The sequence below is a fragment of the Mesoplodon bidens genome, assembly GCF_964165515.1.
Source record: "Mesoplodon bidens genome assembly, chromosome: Y".
In the NCBI taxonomy this organism is placed as follows: Eukaryota; Metazoa; Chordata; class Mammalia; order Artiodactyla; family Ziphiidae; genus Mesoplodon; species Mesoplodon bidens.
The window spans coordinates 19,013,886-19,037,820 of NC_138180.1; the positions used below are offsets into that span (position 1 = coordinate 19,013,886).

General features: G+C 40.8%; 1 pseudogene across 1 annotated transcript in view; it reads left to right on the top strand.

The window, feature by feature from the left end:
• The window catches only part of LOC308609644 (putative helicase senataxin), a 60,801-nt pseudogene extending 37,780 nt beyond the window's left edge, over positions 1 to 23,021 (top strand). Inside the window, exons 14-23 of the transcript in view lie at positions 2,716 to 2,817; positions 3,008 to 3,123; positions 4,315 to 4,386; positions 6,087 to 6,240; positions 9,966 to 10,051; positions 10,773 to 10,857; positions 13,388 to 13,532; positions 16,968 to 17,066; positions 17,883 to 17,970; positions 21,977 to 23,021. The product of the transcript in view is annotated as a putative helicase senataxin (transcript). The remainder of the gene's footprint in view (positions 1 to 2,715; positions 2,818 to 3,007; positions 3,124 to 4,314; positions 4,387 to 6,086; positions 6,241 to 9,965; positions 10,052 to 10,772; positions 10,858 to 13,387; positions 13,533 to 16,967; positions 17,067 to 17,882; positions 17,971 to 21,976) is intronic.
• The last annotated feature ends 914 nt before the right edge of the window (positions 23,022 to 23,935 follow it).

Genomic DNA, 23,935 nt, shown 5'->3' on the forward strand with positions numbered 1-23,935 from the left:
TTTTTTTCATTCATATACCCCTCCCCCTCACCATATGGCAGTGCAAGCACAGAGTCCTAACCAGGGAATTCTGCTTTTCTTTTCTTTCTTTCTTTCATTCTTTCTTTTCTTTCCTTTCTTTTCCTTTCCTTTTTTTTTTTTTTTTTTTTTTGTGCGGTACGCTGGCCTCTCACTGTTGTGGCCTCTCCCGTTGCGGAGCACAGGGTCCAGACGCGCAGGCTCAGGGGCCATGGCTCCCGGGCCTAGCCACTCCGCGGCATGTGGGATCTTCCCCGACTGGGGCATGAACCTGTGTCCCCTGCATCGGCAGGCGGACTCTCAACCACTGCGCAACCAGGGAAGCCCCTTTTCTTTTCTTTCTTTTCTTTCTTTTCTTCTTTCTTTCCATACCCCGAGGCTTAAGGGATCTGAGTTCCCCGACCAGGGTTTGAAACCAGGCCCATGGCAGTGAAAGTGCCGAGTCCTAACCACTGGACTGCCAGGGAATTCCCTACAATGCTTTTCTAATGTGAAAATATCTTTGATTCCTAGAATAAGGTCTGCTTGGTTGTGTACTATTATTTTTTACCACATTGCTGGATTGCTATTGATTTTTTTAAATGAGGGCAGCCTATAATTTTTCTTTGTCATATCTTTGGTTTTAGTATTGAAGTTATACAGACTTCAAAAATGAAGTTATATAGGGCTTCCCTGGTGCCGTAGTGGTTGAGAGTCCGCCTGCCGATGCAGAGGACATGGGTTTGTGCCCCGGTCCGGGAGGATCCCACGTGCCACGGAGAGGCTGGGCCCATGAGCCATGGCCGCTGAGCCTGTGCGTCCAGAGCCTGTGCTCCATAATGGGAGAGGCCAGAGCAGTGAGAGGCCCGCGAACCACACAAAAAAGAAGTTATACAGACATTTATTCGGGATGTTTCATATATGACAGAGAATTACCTTTTACTTGAAGGTTAATTTGTTTTTAGTGTTGTTTTTTGGGGGGACTTCTTGTTTGTTTGTTTTTTGACTGTTGTTTGACAGATGGGTAAGTTTCTGTCTGCTGAATGTCTTTAATTGTTGGTTTATTCAAGTTTTCTACATTTGAGTGAGTTTTCCTAATTCATATTATTCAAGAAAAATTTCCACTTCATCTTAGGTTTTCAAATATATTGGTATAACATTGTTCACTGTATTCTCATTTTTAAAATCTCAACTGTATTTTGGTTGGGTCACCTTTGTCATTCTCTGTATTATGTGTTTAGGCTCTAAGTCCCCATGTGGCATGGGCCTATAGTTGGAAAGTCCTAGAAGAGAGATTTTTTTTTCCCAGCTAAGCCCAGGCCAAGATAGATTCATGTCTTTTTCATCCCTCCACCTCTTCCATGCCCTCTTGCTTTCTAGTGGACTTTAAAATCCAAGCCCCCATTATAAAATTTCTATATGTTGATTGGAATGGTAGTTTTGCTGATGTAGATATTTGTCAAACTCTGTAGAACTAAGGACTTTTAAATCTCTGCATTTGATTGTATGTAAATGAAAAAACAAACACCTAAGCATCTAGAGAGTGACCAGCCCTCACCCTGTTCCCTCCAGGGAAGCCACAGCAGCTCAGGGGCTTTCACTTCTGTTTTTCACCTTTCTCTTTGTTTTTGGCCCCTAGGAATTTCTCTTACATCCTTCTGAGCTCACCCTGCAATTTAAAGGATGTCTGTTTTAATTTCTGGAGCATTTTTAGATGCTTATAGTGGCTATAAATCTCATCCACCTTTCTGGTAGAAACACAAGTTAGCAATTTTGACACCTTCAAGTAAATGTTGGTCAGAGAAGATGGCTTCAAATTTTAGAAGAATGAGCTGAACTAGGAACAAAAATATGTGCAAACAGCTGTATAATGAGTTCATTTATTCATTCAGTGTATGTTTATTGTACTACGTGCCAGCTGCGGTTCTAGGCTGTGACCAAAACAAAACCTGGTTCTTATGGGACTTGGATTCAGTGGAAGGAAATAGCAAACATGTATGTGATGTGTCAGATTGGGATAAGTGCTAATAAACGCTGCATGATTGCTATAGTTTAGTAGTTCAGTGAAGCAGTGGGAGACTTTTAGATTAAATAATATCTGAAATGTGCTAACCTAAAATTAAAATGTGGTTAATAAACCAGTTAAATGATGCTGACAGTTTTTGGAATTACCATATTCCAGAATTTCCAGCATCTTGTGTCCCTTAGATCCTGGAGTGGCATTGTGGTGTGGAACAGAGTTTCAAAACCGTGGTTCTCAGTATTCTGCAGAAAAGCATTTGATGGTCCTGTAAGATTCTGTTTGGGGAATTCAGACCTGCATTAATAGAGAAAAGTCTTCATCTTCGAAATATCCTATGGTCAAGAAATTTGTTTTATTTTCACTTGCCATTTCCCAAATACATTTTACCATGGAGTGATGTATAGAACATAGTTTGAGAAGCATTAGTGTAATGGAATCTCAACTCTGCAGTGTACTGCTTGTGCAACCTCAGTAGCTTTTATTAGGTGGAAATAAATCCTTGCCTTATAGGATTCTTATGAAGCAAATCTAAAAGAATGTGTGTGGAACCTCTAGCGCAGTTCCAGGTATTTGGTTGATTAATAGTTCATGTTAGCTCCTTTCTCTGATTGTTAATATATTTGCTTAGAAATAATTATTATGTACAGAAATTGACAGCATTCTTTTTAACCTCTAAGTGTGACTTCTAGCAACAGGAATCTGTGGAGATATAAATTTAGTACGTCTAGGTCCAGAAAAGTGTATTAATACTGAGGTCCTAAAATTCAGTTTGGACAGCCAAGTTAACCACAGAATGAGTAAGTACTGAATAAAGGTAGATATTAATTGATTTCTGTTTCTTTTTGTATGGTAGAAAATGGCATGGGCATTAAAGGTAATTTGGAGACCCTAGAAGTAGTCTAGTCTTGAAAGCTAGTTTTTCTTCTCATTGTGTATGCATATGTGTGTATTTGTTAGAATTAACAGCTTTTTATCTTTTTTTTAAAGAAAAAGACTTACCTTCTCATATTCATGAGATGCACAGAAGAAAGGAATTTCTAGATCATCAACTAGATGAACTTTCTCGCCAGCGTGCTTTATGCCGAGGTGGAAGGGAACTACAGGTATCTAAACATGTCTTGATCAGTGTTTTTTTAATAGCTTATAGATAAACTGGTTGGTGAGTATTTGATGCCATTCTTTCATTGTGGAATAGCATATTTTGTGTATAAAAATGTACACAGAAATGGTATGCCTTACATTAGGGGTTAAACTTTTTTTTAAAAGAACAAGATAGTAAATATTTTAGACTTTGCAGGCCATGTGCAGTCTGTTTTAGCCACTGAACGCCACTGTTAGTAGCATGAAGGCAGAGTAGATAACACGTAAGTGATGCCCCAAGGGTTGGCCTGCTTAAGCAGAAAGAGCGTACCTGCAGTACTCTGAACAGAACTGAATCATACACACTATTAAGAATTTATTGGACTTCCCTGGTGGTCCAGTGGTTAAGAATCTGCACTTACACTGAAGGGAGGTCAGGTTCGATCCCTGCTCAGGGAACCCTAGTTCCTCATGAGCATCCCTCATGCTGCACAGTGTGGCCACAAAAAAAAAAAGAATTTATCAAATAACACCTACTGATTGAAGCATGGGGTGCTGGTTGTTGGGTTGCTGGATAATGAGCTGATGTTTAAAAACAGACCACAAGAGAAAGCGAAATAGAGAAGTTTATTTTCACAGGTCTTGAAGAAGGTATAAGGCATGTCTCGTGGGACATGACAGGCAGGTCAAGGAAGAGTGCAGACAGAGAGAGGCAGGCCCTGGCACACATGTCATTATCAGAGTCCATGGGTGGAGTACTTTGGGGTTCCCAGGCTAGGGCTCGTTTGGCCAATTTTAACCGAAAGTGCAGGGTTTTGGTAAGTAGCTTGGAGGGTCTCTTATCTACAGGGCATATAAGGGGAAGGCAGAGGAGACTGTTGATCACAAGATCTTATGTTGGCTGGTTGGGCCGGTGACTCCACGGGCTGCCATCTAGCACGTGCATGTGTGTGAAGGGGCCTAGTGTTAGTTTGGGGTCTCTGCAGGCTGCTTGGCCAAACAAAATGGATGCCAGGGCATCAGTACCATGGAGTAGCTTAGCTAAACTCTGACACACAGCAATACAGAAAGACTGGTATAGATAAAACACACTGGGTGAATCAGTTTTTCATTGGTAAAGTATGGCTCACCCTTTTGAAATGTGAGGCAGTCCATTGGAAAGCATTTTAAAATGCTTAATTTAATTTTAATGATGGCATTCTGATTTTTTCCAGAGGCAAGAATTAGATGAAAAAATTGCCAAAGTTTCACAAGAAAGGCAGGAGCTTTCTTCTAAAATTAAAGAGGTAAGTAGTTCACCTGTAGCAGTTTACTGATATTACTTTTTCTTTTTTTTAATTATGAAATAGTTCAGACAACCTGTGGTCTTTTCTCAATTACATTTAAAAATTTGGGGGAATTCCCTGGCTGTCCAGTGGTTAGGACTCTGCTTCCATTGCAGGGGGTGTGGGTATGATTCCTGGTCAGGGAACTAGATCCCATGTGCTGCAACTAAGAGCCCGCATGCTACAACTAAAAGATCCCTCATGCTGCAACTAAAAGATCCCACACGCTGCAGGGAAGATCCCACATGCCACAACTAAGACCCAGCGTAGCCAAATAAACAAATAAATAAATAAATAACTATTTGAAGATACAGGAAAAAAATTACATGTCTGAATTCAGGTAGAGTGACAGTGGCTGGGATGTGGCCCAAGAAATATAAGCACCTTTTTTCTCAGTTTTTGCCTGAAAGCATATACTCCTTTTAATTGTTTTTGATCACAAGAATCCTTCTATAACATGTATAACATTTCCCAGTTTTCTTTGGATATAAAAATATCAACTAACATTTATATTGGTCAAAGCTAGGATGAGCCAGGTGTGTACCCCATCACCAGAATGCAGCCCTTAATGAAATGAATTGGCGGTCAGGGAAAGAGAGGGTAATACTCAACTGGTAATGGTATTTGTATTTTTGAGCTGAGGTTTTCCTCTTGAATGTATTATTGACCTTCTCTGTGTGGCTAAATAAATATAATTGAACTTAATGTGTATTTCCACTAGCAGTTTGTTTATTTAAATCAAAAGTTATGTGGAAAGCTTTTTATTAAGATTTTAAGCTGAGCCCAAAATTAATCTTCCCACATTTAAGGATGAAGTCCATGTTTACCAGTATTATGGTTTTTGCCGCTGATCACATTGTTCTGTGGGCCATTAAATTAATTGTACTTGGCAGTTTTACTCATTAGATGGCTGAGAGGAGAGGTATGTGACAGTTAACATGTGAGCACCAGAAGGCCACAGTTGCCAACCTCTCTTCACATACATGGCTTGGCATCCATGGTTGAATCTATCACATGTTCAGGGATGATTCACGACAGCTTTTTCAGGAGGGGAAATAGGCTACCTGAATCTATGATGAGAGTACTAGTTTATTAATTTGAACACTGAATGATATGCGTTGTGAGGTGTCATTCATACTATTAGTCTCCATCACAGTTTATTCCATTCTAGTCTGGACCAAGGTTGTTGGGTTCCACTGTGGAACTAGAATGCTTGTCAGTTTCACAGGCGTTTTTGTTGGTACTATCCCTTATAAAAGAACAATATTACATACTTAAAAACTAACAGCAAAGTGTATGTTCAGGCTTAGTTCTGATCCTGGTTTTACTCAGATAATTGCTTCACAACTCAGTAGAATTACTTAATCTTTGCTTATTTCTGATACCTTCCCTCATACGTTAGGCTGTAAGAATTGTAATCCACTTCGACCAAATTAAACCTGAATAAATTTTTCTTAATGTGCTTATTATTAACTCATGTTCTGAGATTAGACTCCACTGCAAAGTGTTCTTTCTGGTGGCTTCTGATTATCTTGAATGTTTCTGCTGTTTTCTAGGTTTGAGGTTCCTACCTAACATTTACTAGACATTATTCTGCCACATAATAAGTGTAGTTAAGAATTTATATACAACTGAATGTTGATGAACTTTTATTCTCTTAGGTTCAAGGATGCCCACAAAAGACACAGAACATCATCATCTTAGAGTCCCACATCATCTGCTGCACACTGAGCACAAGTGGTGGTTTGTTGCTCGAGGCTGCTTTCCGTGGGCAAGGGGGTGTCCCCTTTAGTTGTGTCATTGTTGATGAGTTCAGTAAGCAGTTGGCCATACAGCTTTGCTAGGAGTAAGGAGTAAGTCTTAGATGAAGAGTGGCTGCCGAGATGTTGACAAAGTGGTCTTTGCATCTGATTTTGACCTGCCATTACATGTGTATTCTCTTGTGTTGAAATATGCTGCTAATGACCCACCACGGTGAAAATTGCTTTTTCAGTATTGGGACTATAGTCTTAGAGATTCCTGATTGTTCTTCATAAAATCCCTCCCAAGGATTATTCTAGCTCCTGCTTGGGATATCTCTGGTTAATTTTTTTTTTTTTTTTTTTTTGCGGTACGTGGCCCTCTCACTGTTGTGGCCTCTCCCGTTGTGGTGCACAGGCTCCGGTCGCATAGGCTCAGCGGCCATGGCTCATGGGCCCAGCTGCTCCGCGGCATGTGGGATCTTCCCGGACTGGGGCACGAACCCGTGTCCCCTGCATCAGCAGGCGGACTCTCAACCACTGCGCCACCAGGGAAGCCCTCTGGTGACCTTTTGAAGCATTTTTAATATAACTCTGGACAGCTCTGAGCCACCGTATTTTCAGCTAACATCTTTATTTCTACTTCATTCATTGAGCAAATGTTTATTGGGTACCTACTGTTTGCCAGAATGTAGAGCCAGAAGACAAAAGAGATGGAAAATGAGGTACAGAGAACCCATCCAGGAGATCCAAGATCCAGTATTCACCAAAACGAAGGAATAGAAAAGATGGAAGTGACGAAATAATTGAAGGAAATGCCATTGAATTGAAAAGAAGCTTGAGTCTTGCAACTGAAGCGGCCTACTGAGGAGCAAGGAAGAGAGTGGGAGGGAGTGGGACACACAGACACACAGTCCCCCCAGGCATGTTCCCAGCAGGGACAAAGAAGACAAACCGGGGACATGATATGGCCCTTCTAGCTTATGGGCTGCTTCCCAGGTGGTAGTGGCACCTGAGTGGTGGCTGACTTCAAAACGTGTGGGTTTTTTTCCCCCGCTACGGGGTTTAGAATGTTTTTGTTGTTTTGTTTTCTAACCAAAGAAAGTTCTTATTTTTGATCTTTGGTGCAGAAGGAGAAAGTGTATGCTTCTGAATGGTTAAGAGTCTTATGAATTGGATAGACTGTATATGGATAAATAAATAATAGAGATAATTCTGATTATGTCTCCATTCTGTACTCTCTTACCAAGGCCGGACAGTCTTGTGAAGTTGAAACTCTTACTCCACTCATACATCGTTGCAACAAGCTCATCCTTGTAGGAGATCCTTAGCAGCTCCCTCCCACAGTCATTTCTATGGTACGTTTTTTCACATTCGTGTTGCTTTAAAGTGGAAGGAGCTTGTTTGGGTTTTTTTGTTTTGGGCAGTGTGGCAGTCTTTCTTGGATCATCATCTCTTATTTGCAAGGATAAATAGGGAATGGCTGAGAAAAGAGAACCACTGTTGAGAGCCTTCATAGTGAAAGTCTCCAGAAATGTTCCTTTGTTCATAATGTGCTTATGTGTGTGTGACAGGAGCAGTGTGAGTGTCACAGACCAGAAGTTTAGGAGGAGGATGTCCCATGTGCAGTGGGCTGTTCCTTTGGGAAAGGCAGTGTGCAGCTGTTCTAAGGGCTGTATCTGATTTATTTTAGTAACATAAACACCAAAACAATAATAAAAGAAAAACTTTAAAAGCAGGGAATAGAATCCAACCTCCTGATTTATCTTTCAATATGTGCAAATTTGAGGAAAACAGTATAAAGAGAAATTATTCTTACAGTAACGTTTTCAATTTTAGGATTCTGTATCCTGTAGCACAGGAAAATGCCGGCGTCCCTCACATCCTCTGAAAGGGAAGGTGGTGAAAGGAAAGAGGTTGTGGGCTGTGCTTGTGGGAAGATGAGCACCAAAGTTGTGGTTCCGTTCACTTCGTTTCTTAAATCTCACTAAAGATGGCTCCTAGAAATGCACAGCAGAATCAGGATTCAGATGTTTTGGGTAATCTTCGTAGGTCTAGATGACGGTTTTGAAGTTTAATGAAATTTGAGCATTTTACTGATACATAGATTATTTGTACAAATAGAGAGTAGTGGCTGCATAAACTGTCCCAGAGAACAGACCATTTTCACAGCATTTCTGTTACGTTATGGAAAGAAAGCAGGTTTTTTTGGTTAGTATTGTTTTTGACTTTGGAATCATCAAAATGATAGTGCAGTTCTTTGACATCTGAACACTCGTGCGTGACTGTTCAAGGGAGTAGCCTAGGAGCGCCCGTGTCCCTGAGTGAAAACCTTGTCCATAGGACAGAGCTGCTGTGGGGGGTTCTGCTTGTGGAGACCTAGGAGGAGCCAGCTCTGCCCTGCATTCTTTGAATAGTTGCAGTATTTCAGAAACCTACTGATTTAACTTCCTGAAGGGCCTTAGCATGTGGTTAGTGAAAAGGGTTGTCGATAGGCCTCAACTTTACTGTCTCCTTTGGTGATTGATTAAAAACAGCAGAAATGAGAAAAATCCATTTGGGCTTTTCTTATTGTTGCAAAAATAATAGAGGCTTATTGAGAAGATTCAGAAAATAATTACAAAGTTAATTTTCTCAGCATGCCTTTCTAACCCTAGGGATAAGTACTATGAACAGTTTAGTGAGTATTTGAACAGTTTGTGGGCATGTGTGTGTTGACTTTTCTTCAGTCTGTGTTCATTGAGTGCCAGGCTAATTCAGGCACTGTTTTTAAGTTCTGGCGTCATGACAGTGATGAAAATAGACAAAAATCCCTGCCCTCGGGCTTCCCTGGTGGCACAGTGGTTGAGAGTCCACCTGCCGATGCAGGGGACACAGGTTCGTGTCCCAGTCCGGGAAGATCACACAAGCCACGGAGCGGCTGAGCCATGACTGCTGAACCTGCGCATCCAGAGCCTGTGCTCCACAGCGGGAGAGGCCACAACAGTGAGAGGCCCGCATACCACAAAGAAAAAAATATCCTTGCCCTCATGAAGCTGACATTCTAGTGGGTAACAGACAGTAAATAAGTTACTAGATTCAGAATGTCAGATGGCTATAGGGAATGTATAAATTTGTGTATATGTATGTAGGTTTTTTTAAAAAAATGTGGCTGTGTTGGATCTTCGTTTCTGTGTGAGGGCTTTCTCTCGTTGTGGCAAGTGGGGGCCACTCCTCATCGCGGTGCGCGGGCCTCTCACTATCGCGGCCTCTCTTGTTGCGGATCACAGGCTCCAGACGCGCAGGCTCAGTAATTGTGGCTCACGGGGCCAGCTGCTCCGTGGCCTGTGGGATCTTCCCAGACCAGGGCTCGAACCCTTGGGTCCTGCATTGGCAGGCAGACTCTCAACCACTGTGCCACCAGGGAAGAAGCCCTGTATGTAGGTTTTGACCTTGTTTAAAGGTGGAAGAATCAGTCTGTACTAAATTACCTTTTTTTCCAGTCAGTAAATAGATCAGGGATATATGTACATGTCAAAACATAAAAATCTCCATCATTTTGTAGGATGGACTCAGTTTTTTTTTCTGGAAGTAGATGTGTTACCTCATATAAACCATTTTCTTTTTCCCCAGAGTGAAATAAATGAGGTTTTTTAGCTAACTTGAATAGATAAACTTTGGGGGGTATAGATGAAATTGCCAAATGTCTACTAAAAATATTCTCTTTAATTATACAAACCTATTTAATATCACATATGTAAATAATCACATACATAACTAATATAAATAAGAAGTAACCGCCTGTTTTCTCCACTCTGATAGTTTGTGAAACAGGTTTATTAAAACTTTGCACATACATCTTCAACGCTCATATTGTCAACGTCACTCGTAAAGATTGCATCATCCTGGTGGGTTTTCCAGAGCACATTTTTTGCTTCTAGATTATTTAAGACGTAATACTTTTTGAATCTTGATATGATGCTACCATTGAAAAGTATATCCCAAGGTACGACCGTGATAACATTAAGACAGTTTTCTTTGTTTGTCAATTAAGTCACTGTGTTTCAGATCACATATTTGTAACCCTTTCTTGGATTTATGAAATCAACTTAGTTGCCTGTGTCCTCCACTAGAATGTAAGCTCTGTGACATTTGACCTTCACTGTAGACTGTCAGCACCCCAAATTTTAGCTGCTCGATATATGATGGATGGATGAAGAAATTGGTCTTTCAGAGGCTTATTTACAATGGCATTCATTATTTCTAGTTGTGATAGCATAGCCCAGAAATAATTGTTAAAATCTGTGTTACAGTTCTTTGCTGCTTTTATCATCGATTCTTTCAGGTGACCCTTGTTAGCACCAAAATAGCAACAGTTGTGGTCATTCACAAGATCACATCTCATTCATAAGCAGTATGTGGGTTTTCTAAATAAGGGGAAACTACCTTAACTTTTGTAGTCAAGCTACATGGCTTTTCTAGGGCTTGAGTCGGAAACATCTCTCTCTGAATCTTTGGTTGTTGGTAATACCTTGTACATTTTAGAGCTCAGTGATTGTTTTTTTTTTTAATAGTGGGAAAAGTACACATGAATTCTTGCAGATTATTGTTTTGTTTTCCTCCTTTCAGGAGGCCCAGGAGTATGGCTGTGACCAGTCGATGATGGCCCGCTTCTACAACCTTCTGGAAGAGAACGTGGAGCACAACGTGATTGGCAGGCTGCCTGTCTTAAAGCTCACCATTCAGTACAGGATGCACCCAGACATATGTCTCTTCCCTTCTAATTACATTTATAACAGGAACTTGAAAACAAATAGGTGAGCTCTGTTCATTGCATGTTCACCTGTTTTATTTGTAGGTTTGGCTGCTTAGGAAGAATAGCTCTTTTGTTGTGCTTTTAGGTCTTGTTATTAAAAACATAAAGGTTTAATAATTTTAATTACAAAAGTCCTGTTGATTGTAGCAAATGCAGATAAAAGAAAAGAAAGGGATAAACCCAACCCCTATTGATACTACCCAGAAGTAATCACTGGTAACATTTTGTTATATCTACTTCCAGTCCTTGTACTATGCACATCTTTTTTTTTTTACTTTTTCTCCTTTTTTTTGGGGAAAAAAGCACACCATGCTCTACATAGTATACTGTAGCATGCTTTTTTCACTTACTGTATTATGAGTAACTTTCCAATCATGGTTATTATATTTTAATTTACATGGGTCATTCTCCCTAGTACTAGAATAGAAATGAAATTCACTTGCTACCTTTCACTAAAATATGTTATTTAAACGTATTTAATTTTATTTAAAAAGAAGGTCCTTCTTGTCCTCTTAACTTTCCCTTCCTCTCTTCCGCAGAAAGAACAAATAGTAATAATAATTCTAAAACATTTTCTCTTGTAATTTGACTTGCATTCTAAATGGTGGCTGCTCTTTTGTAGAATGACAGAGACCATTCGGTGTTCATCTGACTGGCCATTTCAACCCTACCTCGTGTTTGATGTTGAAGATGGTTCAGAAAAGCGGGATAATGAGTTACGTTCTCCTTTTTCTTCAGTCCCCACTGATGGTCCCAGAATTTTTGCATTGTTTCTGTTCATATTTAAATTCAAAATACTTTCCATATAAATCTCTCTGCCTAGTGCCAGTGCACAAGCATTTTCTTTTAGCTGGGTTGATAACTTCACCTTTTCAATCATAAATTACTGATGTCTTTATATATTTCAGTCTTGATTTATTTTTTTCTTAACTGGGTAATGGGGGTTATGTTACCTAACATGCGGTCAGCACTTCAGTAGACCCATGCTGAGATCCCAGCTGTGAGTAAAACAGACGTGGCCCCAGTGCAAGGCTGCTGTGGTCTAACAGGCGAGACAGACATTAACCAGGCCATCACCATGGTGATTAATGGTTCTAGTTGGGTTAAGTATTGTGACGGATAAGTACAGATACAGTTGAATCAAGGTGTGAGGCAGAGGGTGGACAATACTTTCAGCATGTTGGATTGTGAATCAGGTGGTTTGTGAATGACAGCACAAAAGGAGCAGTGGTTGCTAATTAGGAAGCACCTCAGAGGAGCCGGGGCTTCTTGTGAGAGAATAAAGGAGGAGGAGCCCGGAGGCTGCATTTGTTAGCACAGATAGAAATGCCACCCCTGCATCATGACGTATGAAGAAATAGAAATTCCACCTCTGTGTCAAGAGAGAGCTGCAGAGCAAGTGGTGTCCTCCATGAGAATAAGATATTAGTTAATAGTGGTGGATGGAGGGGCCCCTCAGTGAAGAAGTTAGAAATACGGAGCTGTTGGCTGGGGGGTTGCTATTCCGGAGGGATTGTGGAAGTTGTAGTGGGGTCTGTTGGAATGGAGCAGAGGATTGAGAGTTTACCGCATAAGTATTATGGAGATGGATGGTCACGGGAAAAGTGTTGGCCTGAGAGGTGACCAAATAAAGCTTTCAGGTATGGAAAAGAAAGCTAGCTGACTGGCTTGTCTGTATAGTAAGTCTTGAAATTAGAATAGTGAATATTTAAGGCTTTAAAGTGAGACAGATAAGGTAGCCTCGGGAATAAAGTTGCGAGTGCAGGGCATCCCCACAGTGTGCACACATGTTGCACTTGGTATGGTGATGAGGGAACGCATTGTAGTTCAGGAGATGAGTTGGGAGTGCAGGATGAGGCCAGCAAGGACAGAGGACGTGATCCTGCTGTAGGGCCCCGTGTTTGTTCGTCTCTGGGAGCCGGGTCACATTTAGTCAGTGTGGCTGCCATCCTCTCGATCATGTGGTGCATGATCTGCATGGCCTGTGGTGGGGAACGCAGGAAGTTAGTACATCTGAAGCACTTTTCTCAGTGTTGGGAAGATAGTCAGTCCTTAATGTTAGCTATTCATTAGTCATATCTTCATTATTATTATGAATACTTTCGTTCTCACTGTGGCTATCCCTGTTTTAATAAGTGAAGAAACTGGTGCCTTAACATCACATAACTCGAACCACTTTTCTCTCCTACAACTTTGTGTTTCACTGGGCAGTTATTTTTATATTTATTCATATGTACAATATTAATGGTCATTATAACAGCCTCTTTGAATCACTGCTGACTGAATAAAGATGAAACCTACCTATGTACCCTTTACTGTAGTGGAAAACAAAGTGGAACTTAACTTAGCAATTGGACTGCTATTAGTTTTGATGTGTTGTATTTTTTATTTTCGTCTTATTTAGCTCATATGTAAATAAATGTTCAAGAAATAAAACTGGTAATGGAAATAATTAAACTTATGAAATACAGAAGAAGGGATGTTACTTTCTGAAACGTTGGCATAATAACCCATTACAAGGCTCAGAAGACGATGATTCAGAAGGATTTGGACAAAGAGTTTGATAGAAAAGGGTGAGGCATCCCTATTTTTACAAATATTTGAGTTTTTCTGTTGAATTAAAAAGAAGAAAGAGGGGACAGAAGGAAAGAAGAAAAGGAAACTTAACTCTAGGGAGTGGTCTTAGACCCTGGTAGTATAGAACAAGGAGACTAGGACCCTGGCTCCATAGACTTGTGCTGGGAGGGAGTGTGGTTACACTTGTAGCCCCTGCAGATGGAGTGCCTCCTGCCAGTTCAAATATCATCACCGTTACACTTCACAATGGAAGTGACTGAGAAATTCTTCAGGCCTTTACCTTTAGTTGGATGACTTGTTATCTGAATTCTAAGTCTACTGAGAATCATGTATTCACATTTTCACTTACAATAAATTATTTAACCCTTTTAGTGCCTTCATGTATAGGGTGAAGATCATGTTTTTGTCTCCTTTATACCTCAACAGTTAAATAAAAAATTAAATATTGGAAATCCATTAACTCAAAAGTTTCTGCACCTAGAAACACACAAAGTACCAAAATTGACTCTAGGAAAAACCAGAAACTTTGGATAGACCTATTAAATGTAAAAAGAGTGAGTTAGTAATCACTTTCCAACAGAGAAAAACAGAGGATCAGGCTTCACAGGTTAATTCTGTCCAACATTAAGAATTAACACCAGTCCTTTGCAAATGCTTCCAAAAAATAGAAGGGAAGTCTTTCTAACTCATTTTATGGGCCATTATTACCCTGATACCAAAGCCATGGAGACATCACCAGAAAAGAAAACTATGGACCAATATCCTTTATGGATATGGATGCAGAAATTCTCAACAAAATAATGGCAACTGAACTCAACAGCATATTAAAAGGATTATTTACCACAGTCAAATGGAATTTATCTCAGGAATGCAAGGTTGGTTCAACATATGAAAATCAGTCAGTGTGATATACCATATTAAAGGGGGAAACCCCACATGATGGTGATTACCTGAATAAATGTGGAAAATACATGTGACTGAATGCAGCAACCTTTCATGATAAAGATACTCAACAAACTAGGAAGAGAAGGGAACTTCCTCAACCTAATAAAGAGCATCTATGAAAAACCCACAGCTAAAACATCATACTTGATGCTAAGATTGAAAGCTTTCCCCCTATGATGAGGAAGTATGCCTCTCTCTACTCTCTCTACTCTCACTACTTCTGTGCATCACTGTATTAGAAGTTCTATGCAGAGCAATTAAGCAAGAAAAGGAAATAAATGGCATCCATATTGGAAAAGAAGAAGTAAAAGTGTCTCTTAACAAATGGCATAATCTGGGACTTGCCTGGTGGTCCAGTGGTTAAGACACAATGCTTCCACCGCAGGGGGCATGGGTTTGATCCCTGGTCAGGGAACTAAGATCCTGCATGCTGTGTGGCCACAAAAAATCCAAAAACCAAAAAATAAATAAATAAATAAAACCTAACAAAAACAACAAAAAAGACAAATGGCATACTCTTACATCTAGAAAAAACTAAAAAAAATCTATGCATACTACTGGTCCTTATAGATAAGTTCAGCAGAGTTGTAAGTTACAAGATCAGTATACAAAAATCAGTTGTATTTCTGTACACTCTAGAGAAGTCTGAAAAGGAAAATTTCTTAAAATTCCATTTACACTAGCATCATAAAGAAGAAAATACTTCGGAGTAAATGTAACCAAAGAAGTGTGAGCTCATACACAGAAGAAAAAAACGTTGTTGAAAGAATTTAAAGTACTAGATAAATGTAAAGACATTTCATGTCCATGGATCGGAAGACTTAATATTGTTAAGATGGCACCATTCCCCAGGTTGATCTACAGATTCATTGTTACCTCTGTCAAAATTCCAGCTACCTTTTATTACAGAAATGGACAAGCTTATTCTAAAATTCACATGGAAGTGCAAGAGACCCTAAATAGCTTGACAGAGAACAATGTTGGAGGGCTCACACTTCCCTCTTTCAAAATTCACTACAAAGCTATCAACACTGGTACTGTCATAAGGGTAGACATATATAGACCAATAGAATAGAAGTGAGATTCCAGAAATCAATCCATACATTCATGGCCAGTTGATTTTCAACAAGGGTGCCAAGCCTACTCATTGGGGAAATAATAGTTTTTCAACAAATGGTGCTGGAATAACTGGATATCCACCTGCAAAATAATGAATATAGACCCCTGTCTTACACTGTATAGAGTAATTAACTCAAAATGAATGAGTGCTCTGAGTCTAAGAGACAAAACTATAAAACTTACAAGGAAACAAAGGTAAATTTATATGACCTCAGATTAGGCAACAGATTCATAGATATGATACCTAGGCACCAGTAACCAAAGGAGAAGTAAATTGGCCTTCATAAAAATTAAAAACTTACGTGTTTCAAAGGACACTATCAAAAGAGTGAAAAGACAACACACAGAGTGGGAGAAAATACTTGCAAAATATTTATCTGACAAGTCATATCCAGAATATATAAAGAACTCATACAACTTAATAAAATGATAATCTAACTTTTTAAGCGGGCAAAGGATGTGAATAGCATTTCTCAAAAGAAGATAAACAAAAATCCAACAGGCACATGAAAAGCTGTTCCACATCATTTGTCATTAGGGAAATGCAGATCAAAACCACAATGAGGATATATCATTTCACACCCACCAAGATGACTATCATTACAAAAAAAACAATAACAAGTTTTGGAAAGGATGTGGAGAAATTAGAATACTTACACATTGCTGATGAGAAACTGCAGAAAACAGTTTGGCAGTTCCTCCTAAAGTTGAACATAGAATTACCATGTGACCCAGCATTTCCATTCCTAGGTACATATCTGAAAGAATTGAGAAAGGGTTCACACAAAAGCTTGTACATGAATGTTCGTAGCAGCATTATTCATGATAGTCAAAAAGTGGAAACAACCCAAATGTCCCAAAATGGTACATAGGTAAGAAGTAAATTGTGTATCTGTACAAGCGAATAGTCAGTCATGGAAGGAATGAAGTACTGTTACCAGTCTACGACACGGATGAACCTTGAAAACTTTATGCTAGGTGAAGGAAGCCCAACACAAAAGGTCCCATATTTTATGATTCCATTTATATGAAATTTCCCATGTAGAAAAGTCCATAGAGACAGACAGTAGATTAGTGGTTGCCAGGGCCTGGGGAGTGGGAGATAGAGACTGATGGCTGATAGGCACAGGGCTTCTCTCCTGGGTGATGGACATGCTATGAAATTAGATAGTGGTGATGACTGCACACTGTAGTGAATGGACTCAACACCACCAAATGGTGTGCTTTAAAATGGTGAATTCTGTGTTATGTGAATTCTACTCCAGTTTAAAGAGATAGCACTAAAAAAGTAAGAAATACTACTGTATAAATATGTATATTTAATAATTATCTTTTTTCAGCAAATATGTTTCTCTCTTCGTCAATAGGCCAGCAGAAGTAGATACCGTGGATGCCTTCCAGGGTCGTGAGAAAGACTGTATTATTGTTACATGTGTCAGAGCAAATGCCATGCAAGGCTCAATTGGGTGGGTAACTGTCATCGTTGATTCTTTGCTTGTTTATGATCCAGAGTTAGTTCTTTTTAATCACTGTTAGAGAATACCATCATTTGCTCTATTTTCTTATATAAAAATTGAGTAATATCATGAAGGTTTCTTTTTTAAGTTGTGAAGTTGATCCACTGTTAGGTCTGCTTCTCTTGGTACCTTGTGTATTAACCCATGTCACAGTGTGAATCTGTTGTTTCACTTGATAAGAGTGAAACAGATTATTGAATCCAGTACATTTTGCAGGGGCATGCTCCTCTCCATGGTATGTGTCATAATTGATCTACTATCATCTTTTTAGGATCTTTGAAGGCTTAAAAATCATACCATTGGGCCTCCCTGGTGGCGCAGTGGTTGAGAGTCCGCCTGCCGATGCAGGGGATACGGGTTCGTGCCCCGGTCTGGGAGGATGCCATATGCCGCGGAGCGGCTGGGCCCGTGAGCCATGGCCGCTGGGCCTGCACATCCGGAGCCTGTGCTCCGCAACGGGAGAGGCCACAACAGTGAGAGGCCCGCATACCGCAAAAAGAAAAAAAAAATCATACCATTAAAATTTCCAATATCTCATCCAAGTCAAAATAGGAAATCGACAGATGCATCACTTTGAAGGAAAGCACTGGGCCTCTTGTTTGTTTGCTGACCTTAATGGGAATTGCTTCTGTGTCGGGTCCTGCACCACGAGCTTAAAGCAGGAGCCCAAGAAAAGCTGTCTGAAATGCCTGTGTCTCACCTACACTGACATGCCGAGTCTTTCTGAAGAAAGAAGTAACTCTTTTTTTTCCTTCTATTGCTTAGGTTTCTGGCAAGTTTGCAGAGATTGAATGTCACCATCACACGAGCCAAGTACAGCCTCTTCATCCTGGGACATTTGAGGACCCTGATGGTAGGTACATTCTAGAGGACCGGGGAACTCCAGAGTTTGCTCATGATGACTGATACCGGGTTGAGGTTTTGTTTTTATTTTTCATCAAAGTGGAAATGATTTTGAGGCTACAAACAATAATAAGCCTCTTCCCACTGGTTGTTTTGTCCTCCAGCAGCTTCTTCCTGGGAGCTTTTATAATGCCTAAATCGCTCACCCTTTCTTAGCCCAAGACCCAGGTATCCGTAGTGTACTCTCAAGATGAGCTTTAAAAAAATTGTATCTACATCGTAGAATTGTTAAGAAAACATGTAAACCCATATATGTAAAGTGCTAGAAGATTGGTTAGCACTTAGTAAACACTCAGTAAATGTGGCTATTAGCCTAGCTTAATGCCAGAGAGAGGGGGAATTTGCAGGAAAGTGCTTGCATCTTCATTTCTCTCTTGGCACTTAGAGCAGCACTACTTGCTGTTTCCCTTGAGGGGTGAGTGGCATCAGAGCTCATCCATCCGTACAGATACTCCTGTAGAAGGAGGGGCAAGTTTACATGTGTAGTCGACAAATAGTAATAGTACAGCTTAATTTGGTGAACCACAGCTAGATAAAGCATGTATTTGCCTGCCTCATTAGGTGTAATAACTCAGTTTCTCTAATTTCTGTATTTAACAGAGTCATTGTTTTATCTCAGGAGAGGTGCCAACTCAGTAGGATTTTCCCCTGTTTTGGTTAGTTCCACCAGAGGGCGGCCAAATACAGTCTTTCTCATTCAGCTCTTACCTAGATTTGTGGTCTTCAACCTTTGTTGTTTGTGTACCCCCTTGAAAGAATGTTTAAAAGCTGTGTATCCTCCGCTTTTAAGTTTATATTGAAAATGTTTCATCGTTAAGTGTTGATAAAGATTTTGTTTCTATTGTATTGTAAATATTTGACATTTTAAAAGAAAGCTATTAAAAATAAATCCATTATGCCACTCTTAAATATATCCAGTGGAATAGAGAGCAGTGCTATTCTTTCTGCTCTTTAAAATTGAATTGCCATTTATACTGTTTAGGATAAAATTCAGTGGGGATAGTTTATATATTTTTATATATTTTATATATTTTCATAATTAAAAGCCTTTCTGTTAATATGACTATTAGGCTTTTCTGCCACAAAAACTTTACATGTAAATTTGAAAATTTAAAGGATTGGTTTTCATAACGATTTGGGGAAACTGTGTGAAGGGTGTGTGGAACCTCTGGACTGTTTTGGTAACTTCCTATGAATCTATAGTTACCTCAAAGAGTTTTTAAAAAATATATTTTTCCTGTGATCTGAGTATTAACAAATGATATCTTGTCACTTGAGTAACATATTAACAATTACTCTTTTCACACAGTTGAATTTTGATAATGTTCAAACCCGAAAAGTAAAATGTTTATAGAGCTGTGTCTCTTAGGTGCCCTGATTGCAGGAGCCTTCATGGGCACCCCTCTGTTTACCATCCCCTCTATTTGACACCCAGGCGTGTTTACCTCCCCTAGCTGTGTGCCCTGTGGTCAGATTTGGGACAGGTGAGACTTGTGGTTGTGAAGGATGGAGTGGAAGGGCAGCAAAGCCCCAGGAGGACATAGGGAACTGGGGTTTGGAAGCTGAGGTTTGGAAATTGATTCCCAGAAAACGTGCTCACATCCCCCCGAGGAAGTCTCTGTAAGCCCCAGAGTCACCGTCATGCAGTTTTGAAGACCACTGACGTCTAGCTGCAGTATAGACGTTATTATCTTCACTCTGGGAAGCCAGTGTGACAAAAAGAGACCGACAGAACAGAATAGAAAAACTTCCAGTTTATCATTTGGACTTTGCAATCCAACTTGCGTATTTGTCCTTGGGCTTCCCCCTTCCCGAGCCTCTTTTTTTTTTCTTTTTTTTTTTTTGGTTTTTCAGCCCAGTTTCCCTTATGGAGATAGAATCAGTGATTAAGGCACTCGGTTTCCTCTGAGAAATCAAGACTAATAGCCCCTTCTCAGAACTGTTTTTGTGATCTAGGGATTGGATTAAACAGCAAGTTTAGGTGCAGTAGAATTGGCAGAAATAGCAGCAAGGCCATCTGCTTTACATCTGCTTTCCAGCCACAGGGTAGGAATCTCAAGAGCTCTCCTGAGTCAGGGAGATCTGAGCCTGGTACTGCTTACATGCACCTTCCTGATGCATGCGGTCACCGTACCGTGCACTTGATTTACGCGACTTACTTTAAAAGGCCCTGTGAGGTCTGCATTGCCACCATAGTTTATCAAATCCAAGAAGCCAATAGTTATACAATGTGCGTCATTATTTTATGCTCCACTATTGAACTGTGACACTTTATTTTCACTTAGAATTTTTGTCTTATACTGACTGAAAGAACTCTTTTAGACTTTAGACAGATTTTTATTGGGTTGGCCAGAAGGTTCATTTGTTTTTTTTCTGTAGCATCTGAATGAACTTTTTGGCCAACCCAGTGTCATACCACTCTTGTTCATACCTAGGAAAAACAGCAAAATAGGTAGACTGAGATACCCCTGAAAGCATCTCACTCTCAGACTAACACTCTGGTCGTCCCCATTCACCATCCCATGTACCCTTGCTGACGCTCGAACCATTCCCTGTGCAGTCAGAGGCGTGTCATGAGAGGGCCCCACTGTGGTCCTGGGGTTTTTTCCAACTTCTGATCTCCATTCTCCAAGTTGTAGTGCTGGTACTTTCTTGTCTTATCAGAGGATGTCTGTGGAAAGATTTTTCAGGCAAGAGCCAGAACTCATTCTTTTTAGAAGTGGTTTGTTGACTAAAAGTCAAGAGGTTGTAGTCGCCCAGCCATGAATTCCTCCAGGATTACATACATGGAAACTGCTGTCTGGCCTAGAGCCACCCTAAAGTCAGAAATGGTAAAATGTGAAAACGCATTTTATTTATTTTATTTTATTTCAATGCACATTTTAGAGTCATTTAAATAAAATACTATTCATACCTTACAGTGAGGAAACAGGCTCAGAGAGGTCAAGTGATTTGACCAAGGTCACACAGCAGGTCAGTACTATGTATGCAGCTTCACTGCTATACCCTTACCCACCTTCATGAATAGTGCAGGAGCCCCCATGAGGAGAGCTATCCTTTCCTTCTCTTTCCTTCAGTCTCTGTCTTTTTTTTCCTCCCTCATACTCTCTCTTTCTTCTGTCTAAAGAGGCCCAAGTTCTGATGGTTGTAAAGAAGCAATTTATTGCTGAGGAAACTCTAAAAGGAAGAGAGGAGAGATGCGTGAGTTGGGTTTTTGTTTTGTTTTTCCGTTTAGATGTGCCTTTCATAATTTAAGCTCTTCTAGAAAAGAGACACAAGTGAGACAACATCTTTGGAATAGTTATCTCAGCAGATTAAGATGGTTTAGCCCTTGGGAGTTTGGGAAGCCTTTGGGAATTTGATGCAAGCTGTGGTCCTCTTTCTAGAACAGTCAGCATGCACTCAAGAGTTAGAGCTTTCTGAAACCAAGCCTTCCTCTTCCAGAATGTTAGCCTTGGCCGGAGACAGGCAAGACTCTAGGGTCAGCAGTGTCAAAGGGAACTTGGTGGGATGACGGAGCCCTTCTGTGTCTGTGTTGTCCAGGATACTAACCCTAGTCACATGTGTCTGCTGAGCACTTGAAATGTGGCTGGTGCAAATGAGGAAATGAATTTTTAATTTTATTTAATTGAAGATTAAAGAGCTACATGAGGCTACCGGCAGTTGGTACAGATTTGCATGACAGCTAATTCACCACGTGGCCTGAGTATCAGTGGTCAAATGATGGAAGTACTTTCTTAGAGGTGGCTCCCAGTGTTCTTTTCTAGCAGCATGGCTTTATAGTTCTGTATTCCACCTTATTTTTCCTTTCAGCCTTGTCTAACAAGTAATGGATTCTTGAGAATCTGTTCACGAAAGTATACTTACTATTTGTTCAGAAGTGAAAGCTGGAACCTCTGCTTCCCAAGCAGAGTGCTTCTTTGGGATGTAATTTTCTTCCTTCTCTTTGTTTCAAGGAAAACCAGCATTGGAACCACCTGATTCAGGATGCGCTGAAGCGTGGTGCCATTATTAAGACTTGCAACAAAAACTATAGACACGATGCAATGAAGATTCTGAAACGCAGGCCCGTACTGCAGAGAAGTCTGACTCACCCTCCTGCTATCACCCCAGAGGTGTCCAGACCCCAGGGCAGAGTGCCCAGCAACAAGCTAGACAGTGAATTTGCCAAGATGTCTCTTGCTTCTTCCCTGTACCCCTCACCCTCTGAGTCCAAAGAAGCCACTGTCACTGTTACTGCAAAGGACCCTGAAAGGCCACCCCTTCAGGACTGGCTTCGGGACCCACGACTGCTTAGGAGGATGGGCTTGGGCTGTGAAGCCGAAGGGAAGTGCCTCTGTGAGCTGCAGCCCTCGAGCCCCCGGTATCCTGGAGCAACGCCTCCCTCTGGAGAGCCAGGCTCCCCCGGAAGTCACCAGGATCCGACCAGTATCGGGCAGCAGGCCCCCGCCAAGGGAGCTGCTGTGAACAACCACAGACCTCACATGCAGTGTGATCCTCCAGCTGCTAGTACCAATACTTCCACGAGTGAGAGAAGATGTGCCCAGGAAGGGGAGGCACTCAGCCACAGGAGGGAGACCAGGGCCTTCACCAAGGGGATCAGGAGAGGCGTGGCTCTCTGAGCCACCACACAAAGAGGAACTCAGGCTGGGACGAGAGGGGACTGGAGGAGGAGGACAGTAGCTTGAAGAAGAGGAAGCTTTTATAGTGGAGCCAAATGAGACTGTCAGCCACAAGCATTACTGCACATTTCAGATGACCAGCTAGTAGGACTGTCCAGATAAGATTACTTTTTTCCTTAAAGGAGTTTGTGTGCTCTTGGAAAACAGAAAATGTATCCTAACACATGGGCCTCTTGGTCATCTTCAGTACATTTTGTCAGTTGCAAAAGCTTTCAGAAGGTATTTGTGTATCAGTAATAATGTCCTCGAAGTCGAAGACTTAAAATGTTGATCTCTTGTTCTTCTGTAGGAAAGGTCAGACTGGAGGATTTTAAGAGGATGCTGTAAAAGTTGGAATGTATATTTGTACAGCAAATAACAGAATCCTCTTAAAATTTAATCTGGTAGACAGCTTTTCTCTCCCCTGCTTAAAATGTTAATCATTTTCAACGGAACCAACCTTATATTTGAAAAAAAAAAGATGGGAGTAGGGCAGGTCCTTTCAGAGATTGTTTTAGCAAACAGACATCTTTAACAGCCCAGGCGGCCTGAGAGAAGCGAGTCAATGCGTTGGGTCAGAGTCTTGTTAAACCAACTGGAGTTTCCTGGGCAAGACCCTGGGAAGCAGAGCTCTGTTAGGTGAAGTTCCACTCCTGCACCTTTTTAGACGAGGCACCTTGGCACAGGATGTTACATTTCTGTGACGAGTTCGTCTGCCCATTGTAGACAGCACGTAGTTATCTAGCTAAAATTCTCATTCTTTGTGAGATAGAAGAATGTGAAATGAAAGAATAATTCTTGAAATGTCATTCAGATGCCCCCAACATATTGTGAATTTCCTGCAACTGGTGGGTTACAAATCCAGTGGTTGCCAAGTATTGGAGCTGTGCTGGGGTGGCTTGTGGAAGTCTGTGGGTCACCAAGAGAATCCAACTCATGAAAAGCTGGATGTTTAACATCTTCCCAAGGGATACTGGTCACCAGGCAGCTTGGGAACCAGGTAGGGCAGACCAGATACAATATGTTAGGCAGGAGAGAAACATCCTCTAAAAAGTGAAGGATGGGAGAGGAGTGCAAATTCTTGGGAGTTGAGAACAGGGAGAGAGTTGACAGATTGCCTGTCATCTTTGGAAACCATCGTAAGTGAAGCAAATACACCGCTGTGGTGGAAGATCTGGTTAGAGGGGTTGTGCTTCTGTGAAAGGAAGTGGCCACGGTAGGTGGCGATTTGAGAGACTTGATGGAGGGCAGGGC